Genomic DNA, 17219 nt, shown 5'->3' on the forward strand with positions numbered 1-17219 from the left:
CCCTCTCAGGGGGTGGTGAGTCGAAGGGAAAGTTAATTTTTATAAGTTTAGAGTCCTTGTAACTGGGACAGCGTCAGGCCAGTGAGAGGCTTGTCCCACTCCCTGCAACATCCCTTGTTTAGGGGAGGGAGGTGGGAATGATTGCTGAGAAAGTGAAATTAATGGGACCGACATGACACTATCCCATGTCATTAGCATTCTCCGAAAGATGTATGTTTGGGAGAAGAAAGTTAGTGGTATTTCAGTGCGTAGTGTGAAGTGATAAATTCTACGACGCGTTCATCAGGATGGTGTATCTGGATGAATTGGTGAATTCCAGCCAGGGGGTCCAAATGCGAGCATATTTTTCAGTTCTGTCTTTTGCAATAGCTATAATTTCTTCCAATTTTGCAATCTTGTCTACTCTAAGTATCCATTCTTTGGTCGATGGTGGAGTCTGGGATTTCCAATGCAGGGGAATGCATGCTTTGGCTGCATTGAGTAGGTGGGGGGTGATCGTCCTACAGTAAATATGTGGAGGGGTATTAGAAAGATGTAGCAGGTATTGCGCTGGAGCGAATAGTATCTGGGTGTTCGCAATATCTGCTATAATATTGTGGATTTGTTTCCAGAATGGTTGGATTTTGGGACAAGACCAAAACACATGTAGGAGATTACCTGGTGAGGTATTACATCTCCAGCAGAAGTTGGAAATATTGGGATAAAATTTATGGAGGAGAGATGGGGTTCTGTACCACCTAGTTTGGATCTTGTAGCAGTTTTCTTGTGTTGACACGTTTAATGAGCTTTTATGTGTGATATAGCAGATATTCTGCCAGTCCTGATCAGAAAAGACAACATTTAAGTCAGATTGCCATGCTAGGAGAGCTTTATTAGAGGAGGTAGATGTTTCTGTAAAAAGGAGGTTGTATGTCTGGGATATAAGATGGCGTCTGGGAACAGCACTACAGCAGAGTTTTTCAAATGAGGAAAGGTCCCTGGAAATGGCATTGGATTGGTTTATAGAGTTTAGGAAATTTCGAATTTGGAAGTAAGTCCAGTTGGGGATAAGGGGAGTAGAGGAGTCTGGTCTGAGGTCAGTACGGTCGATTAATCTTCCCTGGTTGTAGAACTGATAAGCACGTATCGGTTTGTCTTTCCATTGCTTATAGAGAAATTTTCCTGAAAGGCCTGGAGTGAAAGATGGATTGAATTTGATGGGAGTCAGAGGTCCCGGGTTTGAGGATATGCGGTATAGCTGGGAAGCGATTTTGAAGGAAGTTAATGTGGGACTTATAAGCGGGTGATTTTTGGTGGAGGAAGGAAGTGAGTCAGGAGAAATCCAAGGTGCTGCATGTAATGGGACTGATGAGAAGGCGTTTTCGAGAGCTATCCAGTCCTTATTTTCTTCGTGTAGAAGCCAATCCAATAGTCTAGTTAGATGGCATGCCCAGTGGTATTTCTGCAGGTCTGGGAGACCTATACCCCCATTCATTTTTGATTTCGATAGAAGGTGGAATGACAGTCTGGGTGCCTTGCGATTCCAGAGAAATGTGTTACACATGGATTGGAAGGATTGGAAAAATGCTTTGGGAATTTTAATGGGGATTGTTTGTAGAATATATAATAGACGTGGGAGAATATTCATTTTAAGAATTGCTGCGCGGCCAAACCAAGAAAAGTGGGGTTTATTCCATAATTTGATATCTGCTTTAATATTTTGAAGGGCAGGGGTGAAATTGGATGAGAAAAGATCAGATAGTGATGATGGGAGATGGATGCCTAAATATTTGATTGATTTCTGCTGCCAGAGAAAAGGAAAATCGGTTTTGCATTGTTCTACTAGGGAAAGAGGGAGGGATACATTGAGGGCATGAGATTTGGAAAAATTAATTTTGAAATTCGAGATTATTTGAAAGTTCTTAAATTCCTTCAGGAGGGTAGGGATGGTCAGAAGTGGGTTGGTGAGGAAGAGGAGTATGTCGTCCGCGAAGGCAGCGATTTTATACGTTCGGGGGCCAATTGTTATGCCTTGAATGTCTTGATTATTTGCTAGGGATCTCAGGAAGGGCTCCAGTGTAAGGACAAAAAGAATCGGGGAGAGGGGGCATCCCTGTCTCGTTCCGTTTCCTATAGAGAAGGCACCCGACAGGCTTCCGTTCACTCGGACTTGGGCAGAAGGTGCAGAGTATAGAGACATTATCGAGTGAACTAGTTTATTACCAAATCCTATACGTTGAAGGACACATTCCATGTATGTCCAGTCAAGCCTGTCGAATGCCTTCTCCGCGTCTAACGACAGCATGAAACCCTTAAGTTTGTTAGAGGTTATCCAATGGTGGATATTTATGGCCTTAATTGTGTTGTCCCTGGCTTCCCTTCCAGGGACAAAGCCCACTTGGTCTTTATGAATTATATGAGGTATAATGGGGAGAAGTCTGTTGGCTATGATTTTTGCGAATAATTTAATGTCAACGTTCAATAATGAAATGGGCCTATAGTTTACAACTGAAGTCGGATCTTTTCCTTCCTTGTGAATAACAGTGATATGAGCTTCGAGCATCCTATGCTGCGATGGGGAGGGGGAAGAGAGGGAGTTAAATAAATTCGTTAAATGAGGGGAGATGTTGTCTATAAAGGTCTTATAATATGGGGCGGTGAAGCCATCGGGACCTGGACTCTTGCCAACTTTTAATTGGGAAATTGCTATTTTCAGTTCGTCCGTAGTAATTGGACTGTCTAATTCTTTGGATTTCGTGTTAGGGATGGGTTTAGGGCAATGAGAATTTAGGAATGATTGTATTAATAAGCGTTTCTCGGCATCAGATGTGTTTGATTTCAGGTTATATAATGATGCATAGTATGCTTCAAACTGGGCTGCAATATCTGGAGTTTTGGAATGGGAATTCCCTGCGTTGTCTTTGATTGTGTGTATCGAGGAAGATGCTCTCTTCTGTTGAAGGGCTCTAGCTAAAAATTTGCTGCTCTTATTGCCGAACTCATAAAAGAGTTTTTGCTGTAAAAAAAATTTGCGTTTCGTTTTGATATTTAGATCGTCCAAGAGCAGTTGTCTGTGCATTACGAGATCTTGGTAGGTGCTTTGTGCTAGAGTGCGCTTGTGAGCAGATTCCAGGACTTTAATTTTATTTATTAACGCTTGTGTTTTTGGCTTGAAGAATTTTCCTTTTGGTGGATTTTAAAGAAATGAGAAATCCTCTCAGCACACATTTATGTGCTTCCCACAATGTGATTGGGGACACTTCAGGAGAACTATTGGTTTCAAAGAATTCAGTTAATTTGGCTTTGATGTGCTGTATGTCTGACTCCTTGGTGAGGAGGGATGGGTCTAGTCTCCAGTATTTGGAATGGGTGTGTGTTGATGGAATAGCTAGAGTTAGTGTCACTGGGTGATGGTCGGATATAGTCATGGTCTCAATCGACGCAGCTCTAATGAGAGGTAAGTCTTTTTGGGAGAGGAAAATATAGTCCAGTCTTGAATAGCGGTTATGTGGAAGAGAAAAGAAAGTAAAGTCTTTTGTCGAGGGGTGGAGTGTGCGCCAAGAGTCGTGTAGCAAGAGATCTTGTAGGTGTGATCTCATTTTTTTTAGGGCTCTGTACGGTAAGGAAGAAGTGCCAGTTGATGTATCCAATATGGGGTATAGAGCTATGTTAAAATCCCCCCCTACAATTGTAATGCCTTTTTGAAATTCCGCAAGAGTATCTGTTATTTTCTTAAAAAATGAGACTTGAGCTGAATTGGGGCTGTAGATGTTGACTAATGTGTAGGGTTTGTTTGATATTGTACCCTTTAGAAAAATGAATCTCCCCTCCAGGTCAATAATGGATTCAGTCAACGTCCAGTCAATATTTTTGGATATTAATATGGCTACTCCCTTAGTTTTCCCTAGGGGGTTGGAAGATAGATAGGTCGTAGGGTATAATCGGTTCGACAGTTTCGGTATTTTCTTTTGAAGGTGAAAATGAGTCTCCTGTAAATAGACTATATCTGCTTTCAATCTTGTCATCAGATCTAGGACCTGGCTGCGTTTTTCGGGAATGTTGAGGCCGTTCGTGTTTAAGGAGACTACTTTTAAAAGGGTGGAATCTTCTGAGTTTACAAGGGTACTCATGATCAAATTAATTAGGATAAATATGTATATTTTTTCCTTTTCCTTTTTCTTTCCCCCCCTTTTTTTTTCCTTTTTCTTTCCCTTCTAAAAGGTAGGGCTGGATATATGTAGTTCAGACAGATGAGGTTCGTGTGGGGGCAGAGACCGAGGAAGACTGGAGAGGGTAGAAGGAGTCGGGGGACCAAGGGGAAAGGAAAGTGTGTATGTCAAAGGGAGGAGGGGGGTGCAATTACCGGGAGTGAACTACTAATTGGGGTAAAGTATCTATTCACCCCAAACAATAAAACAGAGTTCACGAATGGGTGCCAGGGAAAGGGATACTGAATGGTCCCTTCCTGTCTTGTAGGGGAAACGGTTAGAGCTAGACTAGAAGGGTTAATAGTTAGGTTACTGAGCAGCGTGGGAGAGGTATTTGTAATAATAATTGATATAATACCTTCATTTTGTGGGAGAATGAGTATGTGGTTAACGGACATGAGCCTTGTCTCGTATGGTGGGGAAGTAGTGGTGTGGTGGTTTTTCGTAAATAGTGTGTAGAGAGGGGCGAAGATATCAGTATATGGTATATTTTGATCAAAGGGCTTGTATGGGATCTAGATCAAATCGGGAAGGGGCCACTTTCTGGAGGAGATATCCGGGAAGAGAGGAGAGAGATATCGAAAGAAAAAAAAAGAAAGAAAAAACGGGAGAAAAGAGAGCAAATGTGACCCACTTCCCCAACCGATCAACCCTCCGAGCTCACTTTTTGCATTTAGTAAATGCTACTTTAATGAATGTGAAAAAAGTCCATGTATATGTAGACAAGTGCTATCTTTATTAATAAGTCATAGGTCAGGGTTCTGGATGACTTAGACTAGATACAAAGAAAGAAGAGTATTGGGAAGTTATCCTGTAGTAAATATCAGCTTAGCTGTCGTCATTATGGGATCTCGGAGGGTTAATCAGCGAGGTTATATTCTCTACGAGGAGGGAAAATGAGCAAGGTTTGTAAATTAGAACAGATATGAGGCGGAAATGGGTCATTACACATATAGAAGACTCATAATATGCAATGTGGCATGCAATATCCTAAAACTTTATTCTTTAAACCTTTCTCTTAATACCGTAAGTTACTGCTGATCGATCCTACTGAAAAAATGCATGTATGGTGTTTTGGTAAAAAGAAAAAGAATTATATGTGTATTTCTGGGTGTAGTAGAAAAACAGATTGCAGTACTTTACCAGTCCCTGTCAGTATCGGACCATAGATCGTAGGTGTATGAAGGACGATCTCATACAGTCAGCAAGTGGTTGTGAAGAGGGAGGAAAGTTCAGCGAAGCAAGTTCATAGCGGGAATGAACAAAGATGTAGGAGAAAATGTCCGGAACTTTTCAATCTTCATCTGCCTCTTGTCTCGAGGGATGTATGGTTGGGGTTCTTGACACCTGTTGAGGAAAAGGAAAGTGAAGCGAAAAGATAAGGGGAGGGGGAGAGAATGATGAGAAGGGGGGCAAGAAATTAGTTCGATGAGGTCTCAGCAGAAGACATCTTGAAAGCCACATTGCTGCTCGGTTTTCTGAAGAGTTAGTCTTGACGTTGCCTTCTGTGGACCGGAGACGAAGTTGGGCTACCGTGTGTATACATCCTGGGTTGAGAAGAGCCAGTGTGTCTTGGAGATGTTGATCGTGGACGTCTGATCTGAAATTCGTCCCTCTCTGGAATCGTGTCCATCGAGGTTGCCCTGCGCATATTAGAGGCATGTGGGCTTCTGTACCAGTCTGGAAGGTCTACCAGGGGTATGTTGAGTTGGTTGCAGAAGGTCAGTAGGTCCTCAGGTACTCTTAGGTTTGCTGTACGACCGTTTGCAGTTGCTGACAGGCAGAACGGAAATTTCCAGCGATAGGGAATTTCTCTACTTCTGAGGATTTCTAATAGCGGGCAAAGATCTCGTCTGCGTTGCAAAGTCAAGGGAGATAAGTCTTGATATATTTTGACTTCGGTGCCCTGATATAAGAGAGAGTGTCTGTCTCTTGCTCTACGGAGAATATCTTCTTTTAAGCGGTAATTTACTAAACAGCAGACGATGTCCCTGGGAGGGTCTGTGTCCCTTGTTCTCGGGCGCAGGGCTCTATGTAGTCGTTCGAACTCCATCGGAGCGTCTGGGGGCCTGCCAAGAACATCATTGAAGATTGCCATTGTTGCTTTAGTGATATGGTTGCGGTCAACTGATTCAGGTAGTCCTCTCAATCTCAAATTATGTCTTCGGCCTCTATTGTCCAGATCTTCCATATGTCTCTGAAGATCTCTCAATTGCATAGTGTGTAGAGAACTGTTTTCATTTAGTGCCTGCAAAGATTCTTCCTGATGTGCAGCCTTCTCTTCCACATCAGCCACTCTGTCAGTGACATTATTGATGTCCCTCTTCATGTCAGTAATAGCACTAGCCAGGGATGCTTTGATGTCCTCAGCAATCATTCTCAAATCCTGGAGTGTGACAGGAGGTGTCTGATTAAATGAGGTGGAAGCAGCCATGGCCATGTGAACAGGTGAAGGGGCTAAAGGGGGTGGCATAGCGACATTTGGGGGTGAGTAGGGTGATGGAGAGGTCAGATCCTGTTGCAGTGGGTGTCCCTCTGTGGCTTGTATAGCGGAGGGGGGGCCGCGAGTGAGCTCCGGGTAGGCCGCATTTGAAGCTGGGGCCTCGCGTACCGGCGCCGCCTGCCGGAACATGTCCGGGATGTTTCTTGGGCCTCCTGGCTGCAAATCGCGCGGGGACCGGGACCTTGAGGGTGAGGAGCGGGCGGACGACTTCCCCGTACCTGACATAGCTGTGTTTGCTGGAAGGATTGCTATTTTATCGGCTTTTTCTCCCACGCTGCTCAGAGCAGTGAAATCAGGCTACCATTCCGCTATGTTTTATTCACTCTGTTAGCCCTGTAACGAATGCTGAAGTGTCCAAAGTCCCTACATAACTAGCTTTCCCTACCCCTTCTATGTTTGCAGAGAGCATATTAATTGCTCCTCTATTCTCAGTAATTTATTAGGAGTGTGCATTCACTTCTACTAATTAGCTGTTGCACATGATGAGAAACCAAGAGGTCAGAGCAGAAGCTAGGCAAAATAGGAAAGGCCCTAAAATGCCACAACAAATGTGAAAAAAGCAGTAATCCAGCATGAGCCTTGGTGGCATGAATTACATGTTGTCCATAGACATTAGCCTTTAACCAAAAGACCACAGCTAAATTCTTTGGAACTTTACTAAAATGCCTTTGATGGATCATGGAAGACCATACATCGAACAATGGACTCCTAAAAATGTTGGTCACACAGTAGCATATGACAGCAAATAAAGTGTTTATAACCCTAGACAATAAAATCTCAGATAATCCTTAACATGTTAAAGCAATTTCAAAAGTAATTTTCAAAATGTTTATCTTTTTTCAAAATGTTATAATCCTGCCTTTAAGGTCGTTGTTTAAGTGCTTTTTGTTATAGGATGACAATACATTGTCCCTGTCATCCAATTATGCTTCAGTATTGTCACCAAGTTATTTAGGCTTCTGAGGGTGACTACACGTTGCATGCGGTGATTTTAACACACAGTAAGCAGGCATGGTGCACTGTTGTCACTATCAGTAAGTCCACCATGGGAAATGGATTGAATGCATGATTGTAGATAGGAATGCAAGCTTCTAGATAGGAAGTACTGCACATACAGGAAGGAGATTAGCAGTACTGGAATGCAACAAAGGATAAAAGCAAACGTTTAAAAAGAAATGCAATTGTTTATGATGCACAGTGGTTTATCAAACTGCATGGCATTCAGTTAAGTTTCACATCTACTTTATTCCCACAAAATGTTGCACTATGGGGGCAAGTATAATCAACTACTGTTAACTACTATCATGTAGCCTACATTGTTAAAAGCTTCTGGTTGCTTCATTTAGTGATGGATTGCTGATCTTTTTCTGATTCATCACAAGCAAGTAAAATTGAGCTTTCATAGCTTTTTAATGTAGCTTAGAATATGCTTCTGCAGTGTGTACTTATCTTAGTCCAGAGCACTAAGTGTCACTTCCTTTGGTTGCCTCATTCTTCTGCTATCTGCATGAGTCACTTTGGACAAGTTTTATTGACACCACGAGGCACACAAGGGAGTGACCTCCAGCACTCAGCATGCGATTGACAACCTCAGCACTGTTCCCGTGTGCTGGGGGATGTGTCCCTTCCTTCTAATCAGCTCTCAGCTCTCCTCACTGAGCTCCGAAGACTCTTTAACTTGAGGTATGTGGAAGGTCAGACATGCTGTATAAATTCTATAAACTATGGACTTTGAACTGATGTAGAGAAGAGATGGCTACAGATAAACATGTACAACTTATGTAGGAGTGTATCACCGGGGGCTAGTCATTTCACTAGGTATATATAAGGGATTACAACCACATTAAGCATGTAGTTGTTCTTTTCTAATAGTGTAAACCCTTGCACTATTTTTTCCACTTAGCATTTGCTGATTATTGTCCATTCATTTGTGCAGGGATTATACATTATATACAGATTATGAAAAATTTAAAATATGACTTCCGATAATTGCCATAGGCCATTTTATCCTAAAAGTCTGTATTCCTCACTACTTGAATGTGTGTTCCTCAAAAAATGCTTATTCAGTGCCTAAGGATTTTTGTAAACTGACAACCTGCAGAGTCTGCTCAACTATAAATAGCACATATACTGGTAACGTGTATATGCAAATTATGTCCCTTAGCCTAGTAAGTGAGGTGAAGCTTTGCTGACTTCAATCAACCAATTATGTGCAAAAAACAAACAAAAAAAAAGGTTTTTGTCCTTGCATATGATTGGCTATTGTTTGCTATGTGAATTGTAACCACATTCATTAAGTTGCCTTATGTTGATCTGTGCAGTAAATACAGACCCCCCCCCCCAATAGTTGGGTAGATTTGAATTTAGGTTTATATTTACTCCCCAATTTTTTTAATTTTCAAAACCCTGAGTTGTTGCCATATTAACTTTAAAGCAGAACTCCAGAAATGATCCTCACAATGTAAGTATGCTTATTTGATGGGCCACTGGGGAAGCTGAAATCATGTACTAGTTGATGCTACTACGGGGATAGATGCAATCATCCAGGCTCCAAATATGAGACATGCATGCTGTATATGCTTTGTGCCACCAATGCAGCCAGACCAATGTATGTATGCAGTAAAAAGTATTTCTCGAGTTCAGCTTTAACCTTTTGTCTTTTTCACCAAGTTTAAGCATTTCACACACACCTGTTGTAAGCCAGGACATTTTTAACTGAGCTTATGATAAAAACATGTTGAAAACCACATAATGCAAACCAACTGTCAAAATGATCAATAGATACAGAAATATAAAAACCTAAAAAGAAGAGATTGGCCTGGCCAAAAGTCGAGATCTGCATTTTTTTCAGCTTCCTGCATTTATGAATTTACTAAATGTTGTGACATGCTTTTTCACTGAAAGCTACCAATCTCTTATCATGTGTTCTTTCATCATATGCTTGGTTTGAATTGTGCAGGTATAACAGGTTTACTTTTAACACTGCCTCCACTTCAATAATTTAGGAAGACAATTTGACCAAATTAATTTCTAGAATTCCAATTCTTTTCCTGAAAATGCTAGCAATAAAGAGGAGTGAATTGATCTGCCAGGTTTACCATTTGACCCAGATAGGGCATTTTTACAACAAGTGATATTGATGAAAATATATTCCTCATTATCTCTGAACTGTTGCCATTATTTTCTTTTTCTCCCCTTATTAAAATTGTTTTTATTTTTTTATTTTTTTTTATAAATGCATTAACTGCAATGATCTTAACATGATCAAAGGCATAAGAGTCCTTCACCAATCTGACACCGGCCCGAAAACCTCAGATAGGTGGTTAATGAGATGCACTAGCCTAAATATTGGGCTCTTTTGTACATCACATTCTGCAAACTTTTACCAATTTCCACAATTCTAGGAAAAGTAGGTAAAAAATGTTAAACAAGAGAAAAAACTTTATAACAGATAAAAAAAATAAAATAAAATCCTTGACTTTCCTGTTACCAATGTAATGCATTATCATAGAAAGTAACTCACAGAGATCTATCTTCATCTGTTCTGTGCTGGGTATGTAGTTCAATAAAATAAAATCCCTGTCAAAAGTTAAAAGTGGGGAAGCGAAAACTATCATGTATTTCATTTTTATCTCTAGCCTGGCCTAGAATAATTCATAGTAATTGTATCTTTAGGATTCTGGTATATTCCCACACTATTAACTGACTAATCATCAAAACATAAGTCACCTTTTTTTCTTTTAGTTTTCTCCCACCAACCTGCCACAAGAAGCTGGTACCCAGTGATACAAAAAAAATGGCAGCTACCCCAACCTATAACTGTTTTTTTGTAGCAAGGAGCACATACCATGTAGAAGGATGACGCATGTCAGAAAACAACAAACAAACATTCCCAGCTCACTTACCAGCCAGCCAGCAACAAACCAAACTAATCCTGTATAACAGTTCACATTAAACCAAGGGGTTTAGTTAGCACACATTTGCAAATCTCCTTTTAATGTGACATCAAAGATGACATGGCTAACACCATTCTTTCAAATAGCTTGAGAGATGCCTTTAAACTTTCTTCAGTGGCTGGATAGTATGCAAGCAGCTTGGTTAAGCTACAATATAGAAGAAGGAGATTAAACAGTTTTTGTCAGTAAATAAAGAGTATTATTTAGGAGATAATAGCCACAAATATTGTACAGTGGCAGGAGAGTGCAGATCCTAGTGGCAGCGGGCATAAGCTGCATAGGGGCTGCAAAAAAGACTACACTATATAAATATCTGGTAGTCTGAGCTAAGATTGTCATGTTACAAGGGTATGTACTTCACATGGGGGGGATTATTTTTATTATTTTTAAAGGGAGCTTGCAGAACTGTTTCAGGCTAGTAGGATGATGCACTTCCTCAGACAGAAACACATCTGAGATGTTATGATGAAATACTCTGCAATTGTACTGGGATCTTGGAACCGCTGTCCCGGTCAGTGGAAGTGCCACCCCGCAGCAAATAACTCTGGAGCTTGTGTCCCCTTTTGCTGAATTTAAGCTGTTTGACCCCGTAGGGTCTGTGATATAAGGTGAGAGGCAGAGAGTGCTTGGTGGTGGGGATCTCTTTAACATCGAGGGAAGCATATTGGAACCTGTTCACTGAGTGTATTCCGGGTTTCTATATTAATCCCCTGCATAAGTTTGGACTCTCTACTGCACCTCATGCACTTTGGACACTTTATTACTATGTTTTGATGTGAACCATTCACTCATGTGGAGTGGGTGGTTATTTATAATCACTTTTGAGATTGCGCTGCACTATATAAGTTTACAGGAGGTTTTATAGATTGCCCTTGAGTGTTCAGCTGCTAGTCTTATACTACATTATTTTTTAGGTTCAGCGCTGAATATTTGTCTGTAATTAATTGTTTATGTGGTTGTTAAGGGCTTAGAAATGCCTACACTCAGGTTTTTTGGCATCCTTAAAAAACTTTGACAGTGGGAAGCTTTTGTTAATGTAATTAATATTATACATGCAATATGACTCGTGCCAAACAGGTACACTTTTGAGCATTCAACAGAATGTCCCAACAAGCAAGGTTTTCAGATTATAACGTAACCTCGTTCCTACTAATAAGGATGCCCCTGCCTAGTCAAGCAAACATGGACATCACTGTATTTAAAATGCTTACAAGCAATCACATCCATTGACCAGTGGATCTCGGGGATGTATTACTGACTGGTAAGAGTCTTCAGCACAGTTAGAGGGATGTGTGAGCTAACTTTTATCAACCTGGGTTGAGGGTGGGCATTGTTTAGGTAAACAGTAATTTTCATTTTTTCTATCAAAGAATGCAGTGAGGAGTTGCAAAAGATAGGTAGCTCTTAAATGGACAACAACTGCCTTATGAGCTATATTCACACCAAGCTTAGCAGCAGAGCAATATGATAATATCACCAGAAAAGCTTTTTTTTGTTGTTGTTAAATGCCTAGCTTTCATGAATATAACAGCTGGTTATACTAAAATAAAGGTTCTTGTTTTACCATGTTATGGGATGACAATGTTTGGCCCTTGACTCCCACAATCTCCTGCCTGTAAATTACCTTGCCACATGCCATCCTAAAGATGCACATACCACAGGCATATCCCACTGTTGTAAAAAAAAAAGGGTCTGTTAAAAAAAAAAAAAAAGGAATTGCAGCAAGCAACATTCAGGAAATGTGACATGTAAAAGAATGCATGTTGCCTGTTATCAGTGCTTCCCTAATCACCATTTTTTTCATGCAATGCACCCCCGGTTTAAGATTAATTTCTAGGGAGCAAAAACTTTTGGTGGTTATAAAGCCAAAGCACATCCTCCTGCTTGCATGCCTCAGCTAAGGGCAGATGAATTCCAGGAAGTGAATTGTCTGCCCTTACTCAAGATTGCCACTGCCAGAAATGCTAGGGGGTGTTTTTCAAAGGGATTTCTTAGCAAAATAAAGCATTGAGACATGGATAAATGAGTGAGTTTGCTTTGAATATTAAAAATAAATTAAACAGCACTTTTTGTTTGTGGTGCTCAGACACAGTCTAGTTCAGCTTTAAGCACATTTTAACAATTTAGGCAATATGATTTGGCTCATCATGGGGTGAGCACCATCAAGGGGTGAATCAAGACAGGTGGAAACTCTGTCTCCTTCCACACCTGGTTCGGCCGACTCCTCCTACCTGGGGCCCGGGAACTGGGTGCAGTGCTTCTTCTGCAGGGTCCTCCTGAGCTGAGAGCCAGAGACCGTTAGTGTCACTTCCTCTTGAGAACTGAGCTGGGCAACGCAGTCCGGGGACTACCACTTTAGAGACAGGCAGAGTAATCTTCTGCAGCTTTTGCCTACAATTAAATTAAAGCCCTAGCCTGTCTCAGTGGATTAATTATAGACTTTATTTGACTTTAAAATTGATATTGACTTTAATTTATTTGTTGAGAGCTGCAGTGCAGTAGATCACTCCACATGCACCCAAAAGTGGTTAAATAGTTCCTTTTTCTGCCCCCAGGTCCTTAACAGAACAATAGGACCTGAGAAGATATTTTTTTAAATAGCTGCAGAGCGGGAGTTGAATTGGCAGGTTCTGGCAGAGCGATGGGCAGGGGGTTGATTAGAGTGTGCCCAGGCACACCCGGCACACCCCATGTGCACGCCTATGCAACTAATAGATCAGTATATATTGGTTTGGCAAATAAAACTAAGATTATTGGGTTGGTTGCTAAAGTTAAGGTTATTGTTGTGTTAATCTGCTCTTTGTTGGGTTTAGACACTTTTTAATATGTCTTATATGAATTCCAGAAGCAAAAATATGTTATTATGAAAATATTACGAAGACATAAATTTGAGAAAGTCCAATGCATTATTCATGACGGGTGCCACTCATCTCTTCTTCATTACCATTAAATGTATTTGTGAGACACAAGTATGTATTCTTTTGGATTTTTGGATTTAATCTTTTTTTAAAATTTGTCATTATTTTTTCTGGAAACAAATGATTAGGAGAATGTGTACTCGTGTTCTTTTGATGCCTCTATTTAACCACTTAAGCCCCGGAGGATTTGGCTGCTCAAAGACCAGGGCCTATTTTGCGATTCGGCACTGCATGACTTTAACGGACAATTGCGCGGTCGTGCGACACTGTACCCAAATGGAATTGACGTCCTTTTTTTCCCACAAACAGGGCTTTCTTTTGGTGGTATTTTATCATCTGTGTGATTTTTATTTTTTGCGCTATAAACAAAAAAGAGCGTCAATTTTGAAAAAATAACAATATTTTTCACATTTTTTTTATATGAAATTCCCTCCAAAAAATGTAAAAATCAATATGTTTTAACATTTTAGGCCAATTTGTTTTCTGCTACATATTTTTGGTAAAAAAAATTGCAATAAGCATATTTTGATTGGTTTGCGCAAAAGTTATTGCGTTTACTAACTAAGGGAAAGATTTATGTCATTTCTATTGTTTTTTTTTAACTAGTAATGGCGGCGATCTGCGTTTTTTTTGTGGGACTGCGACATTGCAGCGGACAGATAAGACCCCTGACTAACATTTTTGACACTTTTGGGGGTACCAGTGACATTACTACAGTAATCAGTGCTATACATATACACTGTTACTGTAAAAATTACTCTGGCAGGGAAGGGGTTAACTTTATTAGATATCCAGGGGTTAAGTGTGTCCCTAGGGGCGTGCTTCTAACTATCAAGGGGCGTGGCTTTTGATGTAACTACAGTAACTACAGATCCTACATAGCAAGATCGTATGATCTCTGCAGTTACACCAGGGAGAATGACAGGCGGCTTTGTTTACATTAGCTGCCTGCCTTTCTCCCTCTCCAGCGGGAGATCACGAGTGACCGGCGGACATCTAAACCACCAGTCACTCGCGCGGGGATGCCCGTGAACGAGTAGGAGCTGGAGTGCGCCTCCGGCGCGCGCTCGCCCCCTACAGGCTCCTGGACGAGCGACATAGTACTACGTCGCTTTGCCCAGGAGGGGCTGACTGCCGCAGTAAATGTACTTGCGGCAGTCAGCAAGCGGTTATAAAATGCCCAGTGTTATTAACAAGATCAGTAGATTTTATTGTTTGGTCAGAAACAAAATATGACAGTCATGAACACAACAAATTAAAGCTGTCAAAATAGATCTAAAGCGAAGACAGTTATTTCAGAGGATATTGTGTGTTTGTTTCTTTAAATGTTAAATAAAATGCTTGGTGCTTGTAGGAAAGCAGTTTAGATTTATTGAGCGCGGGAGACACTGAGAGATAACAGTTAAATGCTGAAGAGTTTGTTTCTGATAAGCAACAGCTGCACTTGGAAGATCTGAAGTGGAAAATACCGACTCCCTGAATTGAAACAGGATAATCAATCAAGAGAAGAAGTTTGGAAGCACATATCCTTTTATACAAGATCAGATTATTTACTACTCAATAAAACTGTTAATTTACTGTAAGCTATAATATCTAGAATGGTGTAGTTTGTACTTTATTTGTACATATACATATTGGAATAAAGAAGAACTCTGGTGTAATTAACAAAGCAGAATATTGCTTTTTCTTTGGAGCAATTAAAAGCCATGAATGTTTTTTTTTTTTTTTTTTGGTTGAGACCTGTTTTAACTGTACCATGTGAAGTGGGCTACATTGAGGAGCTAAAATTCTAATACCAACAGTCTGGAAGGCAATTATGGCAAAGAGAGATAAAAATTCTTAAGTTTCCACAAATTAAAAATTCATATTTTTTTCAAAAAATGTAAAAAAATACATATAATGCATATATTACTTGGCTATTTTAAATACACAGATCTTTTTTGAGTATTTAGAGATTGTTAGGTTGTTAGGTACATGTTTCATATGTAAACTAATACTGTATCTAAAAACTGTGTGTGAGAACATGAGTGCAATCCCATCTACTATATGCTCTATTGGTGAATAAGTAACTTTTATATTTTTACTTGTGTATTGGAACCTTTCCTTGAATAACTGGAATATCAGATGAGACCATCTTTTATATTCATCTACATTTTTTAATTTGTTTCCCATCCTTCATCAAAGTGCAGACCATGGCAAAAAACATAAACAAATGAAGCAAATTTCTGTAATATGTGTACATTTTCCAGTGTTATTTTTTTTCCCCCTTTAAATACCCTGCAAGTACAGGAAAGTACCTGTTGATGTGACATACACCCACTCAGCTCCTAATTTAATGTTGTGGGCTGATAACACACAGCATTTTTGTGGACTGCATGGTGTCAGCCCTCCCTAGGTGTATATTGCTATTGAATCCCTCCACTGTCCCCATTTTCACAGCATAGGGTCTTATTGTTCTGTAGTCCAAGAAAAATCTCAAAGAGCTAATTAGGCTCTCTGGGATAACACAGATCACAAGAATTGAATTTGTGATCAACAGGGTACTGTATGTGAATAATAGTCCAATATAAAAGGTGATACCCCAAAAAATTGTGATGTATAAAAAATTCCAATATGAACAGTTCAAATTGTGAGAATATCTAAGTTCATATATCCATATCTGTGCAATATGCATGCTTTTTCCAAATAAAGAGTGCTCTATCACGTGCAAAAAAATAAATAAATAAATAAATAAAGTGTATATATATATATATATATATATATATATATATATATATATTGCACTCACCAGGGCCCCTAAGCCACAGGAACCATAACAAATGTAAATGACAGATAGATCTTAGTATACCTTTGATAGGCCTAGAGAATGATCCAAATATGGGCGCTTCCTCCGCTCAGATAAATTATGTCAATAGGCATGGAGGACAGATAACATAATGATAGTGCAACACCGTAGAGTAAAATCTATAAATAAAAAACATGAAAAAAAAAAACAACTCTGCAGCAGTTGCCCTTACATTAAAAAGTGACCCGACCATCACCAGCTCTGTAAGCAAATATATGCCCTATGGTCACCGTGGGATGTATTGGGAATTCACTCTCTCCCGTGCCAGACTGCAGCTCCTCAGCCAGCATGCATTCCACTGCTCCCGGAAGTGACGTCAGATGGTTAATCCCAGATGAGAAAGGCAGCAACCCAATCTCTATGCATTTCGCCACATAGGGATCATCAGGAAATCCCTGGGGATTTTGTACTTTAATATTTGTGGTTTTGCCACATGCTAAGGGGCTGCAGTTACGTGTTAGGTCCTTTTCCAATTTATGATTGACGCCGTCCCAAGGTGTATATAGGTACTGTACGTGTATTTAACAGACCAAAATGGAGCACATAGGAGAAGTTCATTGTTAAGGTTTACATGTAATTTAAGATAGTTTAACCATTTGAAAATACAGTACAGTATGTATTCACTGTAAAAACATGGCCATTTCCGAACCTGCTGTATTTAATAAAATGTTATGGCAACTAAAATGGCTTTGAATATTGTATGCATATGCTGATAAAGCATGTATATGTTTGCTTATTTTATTGAAACAAAACAGCAGCCAAATCAGGCAATGTTTCTTTTTTGTCTTTTGTTTTGTTCTTCTCTTCTTC

This window comes from Pelophylax lessonae (assembly GCF_965119305.1).
Source record: "Pelophylax lessonae genome assembly, chromosome: 4".
Taxonomy (NCBI): Eukaryota; Metazoa; Chordata; class Amphibia; order Anura; family Ranidae; genus Pelophylax; species Pelophylax lessonae.